Source organism: Mustela putorius, unplaced genomic scaffold (genome assembly GCF_011764305.1).
Source record: "Mustela putorius furo isolate JIRA1106 unplaced genomic scaffold, ASM1176430v1.1 tig00003859_pilon_pilon_pilon, whole genome shotgun sequence".
Taxonomy (NCBI): Eukaryota; Metazoa; Chordata; class Mammalia; order Carnivora; family Mustelidae; genus Mustela; species Mustela putorius.
In genome coordinates, this window is record NW_025422011.1 from 18,472,216 (window position 1) to 18,487,751 (window position 15,536).

Sequence of the window (15,536 nt, forward strand, 5' to 3'; positions counted from 1 at the left end):
TGACTAAGTTTCATTTTTCAAATTTGTTAGATTGAGTGACAGTTGAAATAGTAGTAGTAAAAATAACTATATAAAAATCAAGTTGAAAGATCAGGCATGAAACCATGGAGAATGCTCTCATTAGAGAGTGAGAATCATGTAGTAATTTTCTTTCTCAGTCTGGCTTATTTCACTTAACCTAATGCCCTCAGGGTCCATCTATCTTACAGTAAATGGAAGGATTTTCTTCTTTCTTATGACTAAATAGTATTCCATTGTGTGTATATACCAACATCTTATTTATTCTGTTAATGAACATTTAGGTCGTTTCCATGTCTTGGCTATCATGAATAATGCTGCAGTGAACATGGGAATGTGAATATCTCTTTAATATCCTTCCTTTTCAGTTTGGATGCTTTTGTTTTTCCCCCCAAGCCCCAAATACTCTGACCAGGGCTCCACTACTATGTTGAAAGAATTAGTGATATTGGGCATCCTTGTCTTGTTCTGGATCTTAAACGAAAAATTTTCAGCTTTTCACCCTTGAGTATGATGTTAGCTGTAAGCTTGTCATATATGTTGAAGTGTATTCCTGCTTCATGTTGAAGTACATTCCTGCTATACTCAGTGTGTTGATAGTTTGTATCATTACTGGTTGTTGAATTTTGTTAAATGATTTTTTGCATCTATGGAGATGATCACATGATTTACATCTTTCATGTTGTTAATGTGGTGTATCAAGCTGATTGATGCGCAGATGTTGAACTATCTTTGCGACCAAGAGACAGATCTTACTTGATCCTAGTATGTGATCCTTTCCTTTTTTTTTTTTTTTTCTAAAAAGGGAGAGAGGGGTTGAGGAGGTACAGAGGAGGGGAGAGAAAATCTTACGCAGTCTCCATGCCCAGCACAGAGCCCGACACATCTCACAACCCTGAGATCATGACCTCTACTGAAATCAAGAGTTGGATGCTTAACTGACGGAGCCAGCCAGGTGACCCTAGTACATGATCCTTTTGATGCAGTGTTGAATTCAGTTTGTTAATATTTTGTTGAAGGTGTTTTCATGTATGTTCATCAGAAATGTTGACCTGTAATTTCCTTTTCTTATTGTATCCTTGTTTGGCTTTTGGTATTGGAGTAATGATGGCTTTATAAAATAAGTTTATTATTTTTTAAAAGATTTTATTTATTTGAGAGAGAAGGAGCACATGAAAGAGAACAAAAGAAAGAGCATGGGCAGGGGGTGGGGCAGAGGGAAAGGGAGAAGCAGATTCCCTGCCAAGCAGGGATCCCAACATGGAGCTTGATCCTAGAACCCTAGGATCATGACCTGAATTGAAGGTAGAAGTTTAACTGACTGAGCCATCCTGGCGCCCCGTAAAGTGAGTTTGGAAGTGTCCCTCCCCTTATATTTTTTCAGAAGAGTTCAAGAAGGATGGGTAATTCGTTCTTCTTTAAATGTTTAATAGAATTCACCAGTGAAGCCATTTGGTCCTAAACTTCCCTTTGTTGGGATTTTTTTGATTACAGATTCAATCTTTTTAGTAGTAATTGGTGTGTTCAGATTCTCTGTTTCTTCTTGATAGGTTGTACATTTTTAAGAATTATCCATTTCTTCTAGGTTGTCCAAATTGTTGGTATGTAATTGTTCAAAGTACACTGATGGCCTGGAAGTGGAAATTAGAGTATTAAAGACAGAAAAGCAGCTTTATTTAATATTTTAATATATTTCTTTTATATATTTTAAATTCATGATTTGATCAGTATATGCATGAAATGACAAAAATTTTATTCATTAATTAATGCTGTTGATTTTTTTTGCTCTGTCTTTAAAATTCAGTATTATTTGATGCTTGTGATACAGTAGCAATAATCATTATTTTAAGACTGACTATTCAAATACTTTGTCTGTATTTTTTGAGTGGTTCTTACTCTAAATCATTTGTGTCATTATTATTATTTAAAATATAAAGTTATAACTCTTATATTGATATAAAGTATACACATTTTAAAGATTTTATTTAACTCATTAATTAAAGGGGAATATACTAAGATGTTACTACAGGTTCAAAGGAGAATTTACATACCACTTCACACATTAGTCAAAAAGGAGTGTTGAAATGAATTTAAAAACAGAAAAAACCTGCTAATTTCTATGAGCTAATTATCATTTGTGTTCCATCAGATTCAATTTGCTTTCTGTCATCAGGAGTTACTTATATTTTTGTCACTTTTCTACAAATGACAGACTTGTAAAGTGGTTCAAAGACAATGGAAGGTGATATCCCTCATAGAATCAGATAACCTAGAAGGATATGCTGCACATGACTTATTTTCCATTGAAAGTATCCAGTAATCCTTTGGTCCACTTAAAATTTCCTTCATGGTTTTCCCTACAATTCACATTTTACAGACTAAGAAATTAAAAGCAGAGAAATAATAGCTTCACCTGGATCTCACAGTGCTAGACCTTAGAGGGAAACCAAGCTCTATTTCCAGGGACACCTCTCTTAACCTATAGGGTCTTATTTCTCCTGTGGTTATGACTCTGTGCCCCATGAGTCTGCCCCTATCCCCTTAATATCTGGGGATAGGTTTTGTGGTCACAGCTTTAGTGTTCTCTGAAATCTGGTGGTTATAAGCTAGGGATGCTGTTACATACCATATAGTGCAGAAATCAGCCGCCATGATAAAGAATCATCCAGCTTAAAATGTCAGTGGTGCCAAGCTTGAGAAAAGTATTTTTAGGACATAGACTCCTTTAATCAACTCTAAGCTAAGTATCTCATTCTATTTTTGTTTCTGTTTGTCATAAATAATGCTTGTATGAAGTGAAATAGCACATTTGAAGCAACAGTGTCACCCAACATTCAAGTTATAAAAACCATTTCTGGGCTTTTTTTCCTCCAAGGCATCAGGTCACTTTAACAAACACACTTTTGGGCGCCTGGGTGGCTCAGTGGGTTAAGCCACTGCCTTCGGCTCAGGTCATGATCTCAGGATCCTGGGATCGAGTCCCGCATCGGGCTCTCTGCTCAGCAGGGAGCCTGCTTCCTCCTCTCTCTCTCTCTGCCTACTTGCGATTTCTCTCTGTCAAATAGATAAATAAATAAATAATCTTTAAAAAAAAAACAAACACACTTTCATTAGTGATACACATTTCATTATGCTCACAGGTTCTTGGGAGAGTCTGTGATGCTGGACGGGCTCTTTACAGTGGCACAGGAGGAAATCTTGCACAGAAACCAAAGCAAATACTGCTCATTTAAGAAATTCAGCTTCGGATATATATATATATATATATATATATATACATGAAGCACAACAGATGATCCTGCATACCCTGTAGCTTAGCAACAACCCCTTTAAAACACTTTCTCCATGCCAGGAGACCATGGCAAAGTTTTCACAGAGCGCTATTGTAAAGAAGATAAGTAGATTTGACTTTTAGGCTTTCATGAAAACCTTAAAATAAGTTTTAAAAATACATCAAAATAGAACTATACTATTTTTGTGGGTCACATTGTGTTTAGTTCTACACCATTGTTTTCTTATTTGTCCTGGAATACAAAGTTCCAATATAACCTTATGTTACTGTTCTAAAAATAGTATCATATTGTTCAAATAGAAGAGCAGCTATGCTTCTTTTCCCCTTTATCTTGCCTTCCATGAAGATATCCTTAGTTCATGCTCCTTGAAACTTTGAACTCAGCCAACACCTGGAAGGTTTTACTGTCCCTAACAGAAAAGTGATATTCTCACACAGATTTTCGCCATGTCTCAGGGTTATATCTTATTGTCACAACTTGTTTTGCCTGGCATCTCCCATCCCTGTAGATCACCTCCTTCAGAGATATTTATGGCTGTCATCTTGGCCCTCCAAGAGTGCCTGCTACTTCCTAATAGTCAGTATGACTATGTGACTCATGGCTGTTCTGAGTTGCAGGTATCCCCAGCTCCATAACTTACTCCAGAATCTGTAACTGCCAGGACTCCAGTAAGAAAAGATGTTCCGTCTACAATTAATCTAGCATTGCCTCTGGCTAGGAACAGCAAGGCTTAGCAATTTGAAGGAAGGAGAGTAGATTTGTTTCTGGAAAACTAGCGACTTAAACTAAGCGAGCAACATCTAGTCTATCAAGAGATATTAAAATGTTTCATCAAATATATTTTCCACCTGTCTGCATTTTAATGTTTTAGATGAGGTGACTTGTTCTTATTTATTGATCTGTAATAAATTATCCCCAAATTAATACTATTTTGTTAAATCTCATCATCTTGCAGTTCAGGAATTTAGATAAGATGCTCCATGTAACATTGACCTAGTTCTCTTGGTAGATTTCAGTTATTCACAAGGCTGGTTGAAGGGTTGAAAATAGTTTCACTTACATATCTGATACCATGTCAGTGGTGGCTGGAAGATTAGGCTTAGATGAAATCAGTCAGTAGTGTGTCTATACCTGTGTCTCCAGCAAGACAGTCTCAGAGTAGTCAGACTTTTTGTGTGTTGACTCAGGGTTCAAGCTGAATAAATTATGGACTTTATTTATTAATGATATATGAATATTGGCTCACTAATTATGAAAATTTTTTATTTTTACATTTTAATGTAAGACATTAATAACAGGGTTTGCTGGATGTGAGACATAAGGAGGCTCTCAGTAGCCTCTTCACAGCTTTTCTGTAAATCTAGAATTCCTCTAAATAACAAATTTATTTTTTTAAAAGAGAGATTTCATTCTAACCCCTTAGCATAAACTCAGGGTAATCCTTATTGTGCCACATACTCATCTTCTGTATCACTGAAATATCTTATTAATCTATCCAGGCACAGATCTGTTTTTTTTTTTGTATTATAAAGTTTGAGGGGTAACTTGAGAGCCTTACCTTTCCCTCTAAGAAATTTATCATTTTCTGTGAGTGAGTGGAACACCACTGAAAAACTTTGCGTAGAAGGGTGATATGATCTGAACTCTAATTTAAAATTATGACTCTTGATGTTCCATTAGAATACAGCCGACCTTTGAACAATGCAGGAGTTAGGGACACTGGTACCCTGCATAGTTGAAAATCTGTGTATAACTTATAACTTCCTCAGAATTTAAGTACTAATAGCCTACCGTTGACTGGAAGCCTTACTGATCACTATCAATAGTCAATTAACACACTTTGTATGCTGTATTATACACTGTATTCTTATAAGAAAGTAAGCTAGATAAAAGAAAAAGTTATTTAGAAAATCATAAGGAAGAGAAAATGCATTTACAGTGCTGTATTTGTCAGAAAAAATTGCATGTCAGTGGACCCATGCAGTTCAAACCCATGATGTTTGAGGGTCAACTGTATATTGTGGATGGAGTAGTCACAGAGCAATGAATTGATTCAGTGGCATGCCAGTAATTCAGGTGAGAGGTGATGATGACTCAGATGTAGGTTCAAGTAATGTTAAGTGGCATGGACTAGTCAAAATTTGCTTATATATGATGAATTTCGATTTAGAAGGTATTTAAGTGGTAGAGTCAACAGAATTTGAGAACAGTTTAGATGTGGGATATGAAGAAAAAGAGAGTTACGGAGAATGACTCCAAGGTTTTTGTCCTGAACAATGGAAAGAAAGAAATTGTCATTCACTGAGATCATAGATAATTTTCTCAATTTGCAATTTTTCTTCTAACACTTATGTTCTAGAAAAGTCATTCCAACTTTGTATCACAAACTACACTTTAGTTTGATATTAATTTATGAACAGTAAGTTGATGTATACTTTAAAACAAGTAGGTGAAGTGGTTTAATATAGTAAACAGGTACATTGTTTTTAGCATTTTTCATATACAGTGGAAACTTGTGAATTCAGACAAAATATCTAGTACTGTCTCCTGTTTAGAATGGTATAATTAATTTCATCATTTCTAAAATTTTGATTCCCGGGGGATTAATAAGTATTATATACAGCAGCAATACAGAAATGTGATTCCATAATTTGGAATTCCTAATTAAACTACATAAGTTTTCAAAGCCTGAATGCTCTGTGAAAAAGAGAGGCATTATATGCAAAATGTCCTAAACATACTTAGTTAGAACAAGGTATTTAAAAACAAGCTGGAAAGAGTCTTCGGGAGCAATGATCCAGTTAGTTGTGATAAAAAAACAAAAATACTTTGGGCACAGAATTGCACAAAACAAAAAATTCTGATTATCATTGTGACTTTCTCTTGATTTGTAGATGTATTATTTAAGAAGCCTTACACTGGCTTAAAGTCTGTCTAGTTTAATTCAATATTAAACAAGTAATCTTTATTACAAAGATTAAACTTAAACAGTTTTGGCAGTCTCCTGTAAAACCTGTTTTCTTTAACCATAAAAGTTGAGAACAAGAAATCTTTGTGAACTGTAGTGGGAAAATTAGATTCCCTGAAAGACTCTATTGTTTGTTTTTTTGTTTTTGTTTTTCGTTATTTTTTCAGTATTTCAAGATTCATTGTTTATGCACCACACCCAGTGCTCCATGCAATACATGCCCTCCTTAACACCCACCACTAGGCTCACCCAGCCTCCTACCCCCCTCTCTTCCAAAACCCTCAGTTTGTTTCTCAGAGTCCACAGTCTCTCATGGTTCATCTTGTCCTCTGATTTCCCCTAATTTACTTTTCCTTTCCTTCTCCTAATGTCACATGTTACTCCTTGTGCTCCACAAGTAAGTGAAACCATATGATAATTGACTTTCTCTGCTTGATTTATTTCACTCAGCATAATCTCCTTCATTCCCATCCATGTTGATACAAAAGTTAGGTATTCATCCTTCCTGATTTAGATGTAATATTCCATTGTACATATGGACCATATCTACTTTATCCATTTGTCTGTTGAAGGGCATCTTGGTCTTTCCACAGTTTGGTGACTGTGGCCATTGCTGCTATGAACATTGGGGTACAGATGTCCCTTCTTCACTATATCTGTATCTTTGGGGTAAATACCCAGTAGTGCAATTGCAGGGTCGTAGGGTAGCTTTATTTTTAATTTCTTAAGGAATCTCCACACTGTTTTCCAAAATGGCTACACCAACTTGCATTCCCACCAACAGTGTAAGAGGGTTTCTCTTTCGCCACATCCTCTCCAACACTTGTTGTTTCTTGTCTTGTTAATTTTGGCCATTCTAACTGGTGTAAGATGGTATCTCAATGTAGTTTTGATTTGAATCTCCCTGATGGCCAATGATGAACATTTTTTCATGTGTCTGTTAGCACTTTGTATGTCTTCTTTGGAGAAGTGTCTTTACATGTCTTCTGCCCATTTTTTTTATGTGATTACCTATTTTTTGGGTGTTGAGTTTAAGGGGTTTTTTGTAGATCTTGGGTATAAGCCCTATGTCTTAGTGTCATTTGTGAATATCTTCTGACACTCGGTGGGTTGCCTCTTTATTTTGTTGATTGTTTCCTTTGCTTTGCAGAAGCTTTTTATCTTGATGAAGTCCCAAAAGTTCTCTCTTGGGAGAGAACATGGAAGAGAACTATGTTATGAGAGGAGGATCCATTTCTAGGTTCTCAGTTCCATTCCATTGTCGGTTTTTGTGCCAGTACCATCCTGTTTTGATGTTTATAGCTTTGTAATAGAGCTTGAAGTCTGGAATTATATGCCACCAGCTTTGGTTTTCTTTTTCAACATTCCTTGGCTATTTAGGGTCTTCTCTGGTTCCATGTGGAATTTTAGGATTATTTGTTCTAGCTCTGTGAAAAAAGCAAAACAAAACTTTATGGTGTTTTGATAGGGATTACACTGAATGTATAGATTGCTTTAGGTAGCATAGACATTCATAGACATAGACATTATATAGACATAATATTTGGTCTTCCAGTCCATGAGCATGGAATATCTTTCCATTTCTTTGTGTCTTTCTCAATTCCTTTCATGAGTGTTCTGTAGTTTTTCTGAGTGCAGATCTTTTGCTTCTTTAGTTAGGTTTATTCCTAGGTTTTGGGTGCAGTTATAATGGGATTGACTCCTTAATTTTTATTTCTTCTATCTCAGTGTTAGGGTCTAGAAGTGCAACTGATTTCTGTGCATTGATTTTGTATCCTTCCACTTTGCTGAGTTCCTGCATGAGTCCTAGCAATTTAGGGATGGAGCCCTTTTGGGTTTTCCACATAGAGTATCATGTCATGTGGGAAGAAGGGGAGTTTGACTTTTTTTTTTGCCAGTTCGGATGCTTTTTATTTCTTTTTGTTGTCTGATTGCTGAAGCTAGGACTTCTAGTACCATATTGCACAACAGTAGTGGTAGTGGACATCCCTGCTGTTGAACAGACAGTTGCGTAATCATTTATTTTTACATTAAACATTCTGTACTCCATTCCTGATACAATACTTAGAGTTTGTATTTCAGATATTTCTTCCATTTAAAAACCATTCTAGGGCCTCCTGGGTGGCTCAGTCGGATAAGTGTCTGACTCTTGATTTTGGCTCTGTTCATGATCTCAGGGTTGTGAGATCCAGCCCCCTGTCAGGCTCCTTGCTGGGCATGGAGCCTACTTGAGATTCTCTCTCTCTTCGACTCCCCCATCTCTCGCTCTGCCCTTCTCCCACCTCTTTCCCCACCTCGCTCCCTAAGAAAGTCTAGAACCAAGTCTATCCCATAGTTTTTATTTATTATGTCTTTATAAAGAACTTGAACTAAAAACTGAAGTGCATATTAAGTGAGGAAATTTACCAGTTGTGGAGAGAAATGATCACTTTTTCTTATTTGATGCTATTGTTTTCCCCACTTAACTTTTGAGATCACACATTCATTTGGTTTCTCTCCTATACTTCTGGCTATTTGCACTTAGAATGTTTTTCTGGTTCCTTCTCAAATTCATGACCTCTGAAATTTAGAGTGCCTCAGGGTTTAGTCCTCAGACATTTTCTCTCTATGCTCACCCAGTAGGTGATGTCATTAGCTTCTTGGCTTTGAATACCATTTACAGCTGACCCACCCAAATGTATATTTGAAGCCCAGTCATCTTGCTTGAATATCAGACATGCATAGACAACTGCCCATTCTTGGTGGTTTTATGTTGTGTCATCTGGGCTAAACTGGAACCTTTTAACTAAAACTGCCTTTCCAGTATGTTTTTATTTTTATTTATTTGTATTTTTTTAATATTTTATTTATTTATTCATGAGAAGCAGAGAGGGAAAGAGGCAGAGGCAGAGGGAGATGCAGACTCTAGCAGCCCAATGCAGGACTTGACCCCAGGATGCTGGGATTATGACCTGAGCTGAAGGCGGATACTTAACCGACTGAGCCACCGAGACACCCCAGTCCCAGTACGTTTTTAGATTACAGTTAGCAAAATAGAAGTTTTTGTGAGACTTGGGAACTTGAATGACACAGCTGCCATTATGCTTTAAGATACATGTATGTCAGGTGCTGTCACAGCACAAATACATTGCTACTCTGCTGGCTCACCTTGCTGTTGTGACATATCCAGATTCTCATCCTTTTAAGTTGCCACTGGACCGTTTATTTTAGCTTCTCTGAGTCTTAGACTAAGGCTGTGTGTAGCCCATGGCAAAGGGCTCCAGTCACTTTTTTAGGTCTTACTATTTAGGTTAGAGACATTTGCCTTCTTAAATTTATCATGTCTAAAACTAAGTTCTTGATATTCCTTCTACCACAAGTTTACTGACATTCTTCTTTCACTCATTTCATTAAAACTTCATCATTTTCAGACCACAGGCCAAAAATCTTGGAGACATCTTTGATGTTTTTCTTTATTCACTTCCCATATCCTTGCTTTCAAAGCCAATTCTTTTTTATCTACCTCCATTTTTACTTCACTCTAAGCCACTGCCATATCCTGCATGGATAATTATAGTACCATATTAACTTTTATTACTAACTTCCTTTTTTTTTTCTGCTTCCAAATTCTGTTTCCACAGTGGGTGACTGATTTACTAAAATATTAATAAGTAATCTTACTTCTTTGCTCAGAAGCCATGATGGCTTCCAAACTCATTTATGGTAAAAGCCAAGTCTTTAATTTACAGAGCCTTCCTTGGTATGTCTCCTCTGTGCTCTTGCTTACTCACCTTCTTCTGCTGGGAATCCTTCCCTACAGATATTTGCATGGCTTGCTTCTTCCCTTTCATTAGATACTTATTCTTGTTTGAGGCCTTTCCCAGATACCTTATTTCAAAATTATAATACTCACCTGTACCATATCTTATTTCCCCTGCTTAGTTGTTTCCAGTTTTTATTAGTATTCAATACACTATAGATGTATTGTGCTTTACTAGTTTATGTTTCTCTTTTATTTATCTTTACTTTTATCCACTGGAGTTTAAGGTTCGTGAGGGTGGTGATACTGGCTAATTTGTACAATCCCAAGTACATAATACTCTGGCATAGAGTAATCCAGCTATTCAAATATTTCTTGAAGGAAGGAAGGGATACTCACTTTACCATTAATATGGTAGCCTAAAATTTTTCAAAATACACTGTTCACATTTGAAGGAATTCTGACATGAATGAACTCTTACTACTGTGGAGTAGACCCATGAGCATATGTATCTATTTTATATATCAGGATAAACCACATGAAACTGCCAGTATTCTATTTTTTAAACTAATAAAATGTCAGTCCTATATGTACAATGTGACCCAGAAAAATGGACAGCAATGTAGATAGAGCTGACTGTTCTCTCCAAAGATTTCCTAACAATTCAGAAGTATAGTTTCCATATTCTGAAATCTCCAAACTAAATAAGTACTAGTAATGGTGAGAAAAACAAGTGAAAAAAAAAAAAGAGTTATCATTTATCCTAGGACCCAGCTATTCAGGATTTAGCCATTCCCACAAAGTTATAAAATCAATGCCAAGTACTGAAGATTTATGAAATATTGAGTCAGGTTTTTTGGTTTTGTTTTGTTTTCTTTTCTTTCTATCATTATAATTCCCTCTATATAGTCTTCCCCAGTAAATCCAACAGTTGCACATTGAGCAAAATCATGCAGCTAGTCTCTTCTCACAGAAGTGGAGAGGAAAATAAGATGAGAAAAAAAAAGTTACATTGTTACTTTGCCCTTGAGTGGTCCGTAACTACCAGGTACACACTTAAAACAAAACAATTAAATGACCTTTCATTTTTCACTTCCTACCTTGACTGTGCCACATATTTATACTAGTCTATTTATGCTAGATAATAAGAAATTTAGAAGATTAATTGTATAATTAAACAAAAGGAAAATGGGACTTTTTTCATAGTATTCAATGGGGAAGGGGAAATGAATAATACATATCCTTGAAATGTGGGAAGACAGACCCAAAGGCAATGATAAAATGAGAATGGGATGCTAAAATGAATGGGCAGCTAGAAACATGAAACTAATGCTTTGATCACCTATTATGTGGTCTGCAAAGTCCTAATCCTTTACCACAGCAGTCCTGCAAGCTAAGATTTTCCTATCCCTCAAGTTAATAAACATATCTAAGCTAATGTGCTTATTTTATTTATTTTCTATTTATTTATTTGTAACTTGCTTTGTGCCAGGAGATTTGAGAAAGCTTTAAGAATATATAGCTAATAATCAGTGGAGCCAAATCTTAATTCCCTTCTTAATAAAACTTTTTGCTCTGTCAACTAAACCAAGCCTTCAATTTCTTAGTTATATGAAAGCCTTGGAAGTATTTGTTGAAGATTTATTTTTCCTACATCCAAAAGGATATAAAGTTGTATTTTAAAAAAAGGCAGATACTAAGGTTGACATAATCTGTCTTCCAAGAGAATCTGAAATGATCTGAAGTGTTTACATGCTATCCTTAAAGCCATAAGTAATTTTAGAATGTTTAGGGATGCAGTACATCTAGGAAAATTCTTAACTTAAAGAAATATGTCTTTAATATATTAATCCACCAGCTCTTCTTTTAATTTCCAGTTCTGTAGCTAAGAAATTACAGAACTCTTTGTTTTGTTAATTTTATTGATGGAAGTTTCTAATCTGACCTGATTTTGTCCTCAAAGGATGTTACACAATCAAATCTAAGTTAAATAATAATGATAATAATAATAATAGTAATAAATACTTTCTCTGGGGTTGTAGCTATTATAGTCCAAAGTGCTCAAGATTTAAAAAAAAAAAAATTCTCTTTAAATGTTTCAGTTCTCCCACTTGTTTTCCATACCTAAAAAAATCCTTATTTGTTTTTTACAATTTCTTGGAAAACAGATAGCTTTTCAGATAGCCGTTTAACCACTGTTGCTGGAACAACTCATCATCAACAGGGAAAACTAACCAACCAACCAACTCAGTGTAAACCTCACACATTATACAAATTTAACGCATAATGGATGATGAATTAAACATTAAATGTAAAATTACAAAAAGAAATAGAAGAAAATAGAAAATCATCAGGATGTGGACTGAGAAATCTTAGGACATTAAAAGCATGATAAATAAATTGAAAATTTGATAAACATGATTTCTTCAAAATTAAAAGCATTTATTTCGTGCAAGACCCTGCTAAAAAGATGAAAGGAAAAACTACCGACTGAGAGGAAATACTTGCATACCACATATCTAAGGAAAGGACTTATTTCTAGAATATATAAAGAACACCCAGCAATTGACAGCAAAAAACAAAACAAAACAAAACAAAAACCCCAAAACAGTCTAATTTGAAATGGACATGGGCATACCCACAAAACATACCCATAGACATTTATTGAAGAGGATATGCATATGACGAACATACGAAAACATGTTCTACATCATTAGTCTTCAGGAAATAGAAATTAAGGGCAGATTGAGATATCACTACATACATATTAAATAGAAGAATTATAAAAAATAATAATACCAATGTTGGCAAGGATGCAGAGAACCTGGATTTCTCATACATTGTTGGTGATATATATACAATCATACAGTTTACTCTGGACAAAAGTTTGGCAGTTGCATATAAAAAAAAATCATGTGCTTACCCTACAACTGAGCATTCTTTATTGTACTCCTGGGCATTTATTCTAGAGAAATAATGACTTATTTTCACATAGAAACTTGTACATGAATTCCATCTAAGAAGGTTTATTTGTAATAAAAACTGCAGACAACCCAAATGTTCTTACTGGGTGAATGGTTAAATAAACTGTGGTATATTTATGCTATGAAATACTATTCAGTAATAAAAAGGAACAAACCACTGATACTGTAATTGTGGATGGTAGGGAATCCTGCTGAATGAAATAAAAAGTATCAAAAGTTGACATGTAACATTTTTGAAATGACAAAATTATATAGATGGAGAATAGATTAGTGGTTGCCAAAAGTTAGAGGTAGGGTTGAAAAGATTGGAAGGGGGTGATTGTAGCTCTATAAATTTAGGGTTGGAACCTGAGTATATTACCTTCAGGTATATTCTGTTGCCTTGTGCACTAGCAAATTAGGTAATAAACAACTAGACTGTTTATCATGTAACTAACTTTTTTGTGTGACTGACTTCTTTTTTAAGTGGAAATTTGTGCTTTTTAATTCTCTTTCTCTATTTTGTTCATTTTCACACCCATCTTTCCTGTGGCAACCACCAGTTTGTTTTCTGTATTTTAGAGTCCGTTTTTTTTTTTTTTTTTTTTTTTAAGATTCCACATATAAGTGAAATCTTATGGTATTTGTCTTTGTTTGTCTTATTTAACTTAGCTTTATACTCTCTGGGTCCATCCATGTTATTGCAAATGGCAAGATCTCATTCTTATTTATGGCCAAGTAATATTCCTGTGTGTGTGTTTGAGTCTCTGTGTGTGTCTGTGTGTACATACATATCTTCCTTATCCATTTATCTGTTGATTATTGATTTCCACATGGGTTGCTTCACCATCTTGGCTATTATAAATAATGCTTCAGTGGAAATAAGGGAGCACTTATTTTTTTGAATTAGTGTTTGTGTATTCTTTGAATAAATGCTAAGTAGTGGAATTACTGGATCGTATGGTGTTACTATTTTTAAATTTTTAAGGAGCCTCTGTACTGTTTTCCACAGTGGCTACACCAGTTTGTGTTCCTATCAGCAGTGCACAACATTTCCTTTTTCTCCACATCCTCACCAACATTTGTTTATAATGTTTTAAGATTATTTATTAATTTTTTTATTTTAGCCATTCTGGCAGGTGTGAGGTAATATCTTGTGATTTTGATTTGGATTTCTCTGATGATTAGTGGTGTTGAGCATCTTGTCATTTGTCTGTTGGTCAGCTGTATGTCTTCTTTGGAAAGATAGCCAAGTCTTCTCATGTTTTAATTAGATTTTTGTTCTTTTGATGTTGAGTTGCATAAGTTCTTTATGTATTGTGGACATTAACTTCTTACTGGATAAATAATTTGCAAATATCTTCTCCCATTCCTAGGTTGTCTTGTTGTTTTGTTGATGACTTCCTTTGCTAGGAAAAAGCTTTTTATTTTGTTGTAGTATCAATTATTTCTTACTGCTTTAAATGTTTCCCTTGCCTGAGGAGACATATTCATAAAAATGTTACAGAGGGCGATGTCCAAGAGACTGTCTATGTTCTTTTAGGAGTTTTATAGTTTCAGGTCTCACATTTAGGTCTTTAATCCATGTTTGATTTATTTTTAAGTATGGTGTAAGAAAGTGGTCCACTTTTATTCTTTTGCATGTAGCATGTAACTAACTCTTATATCTATGTGCTGTAGGGATATATATGACTAGCAAAGCCAATTTATGTCTGTTCTATAGTTACAGGAGGACTTAGAAAGGGAGGGGTGTTGTTTAAAATTTTCATTGAAAATATGGGGTTAACACTGAGGGGACTATCAAATTTTGGAAGCAATATTCAAAAAATTTTGGAAGTAATATACAGTACAGGAACCTTCCTTGGACAAGAGCTATAAGCTTTGAAGACCTGGCTACCTTAAGATCTCATCATTTAGATCCTCACAGAAACAAAGCACACAGTTTCAGATCTCTGTACACAGAGTAAGTGGAAAAATACCCTCTTTTAACACCACTGGTAGAAGCACATTCTTTTCCTCCAATCCTTAAGGAAATCAAGGAAACATGGAACTCTGTGTCTAAATCTGGAGAGAAAGACTGATTTTCCTAATTACTATAGTATAGACTGGAGGTCCTCAGTAGTATAAGTAGTGGAAGAACGGCAGTTAGGAACACTGTGGACCTTCTGAAGTGGTAAAGAAAAATAAGTTAGGGCACTTGGGTGGCTCAGTCATTAAGCATCTGCCTTCAGCTCAGGTCGTGATCCCAGGGTCCTGGGATAGTGCCCCACATTAGGCTCCCTGATTGTTGGGGAGCCAGCTACACCCTCTCCCACTCCCTCTGTTTGTGTTCCCTCTCTCACTGTGTCTCTCTCTGTCAAATAAGGAAGGAAGGAAAGAAGGAAGGAAGGAAGGAAAGAAGGAAGGAAGAAAAGAAATGAAGGAAGGAAAAAGTTTTCTTTGTACATGTGTATTTTTCAGGTGAGAGAACTGATAGCTTTCATCAGATTCTCAAAGGGGGATGGTTGAAAAAATAAAAAGATTATTAACCACCTATCTAGGGAGAACTCTGCTAA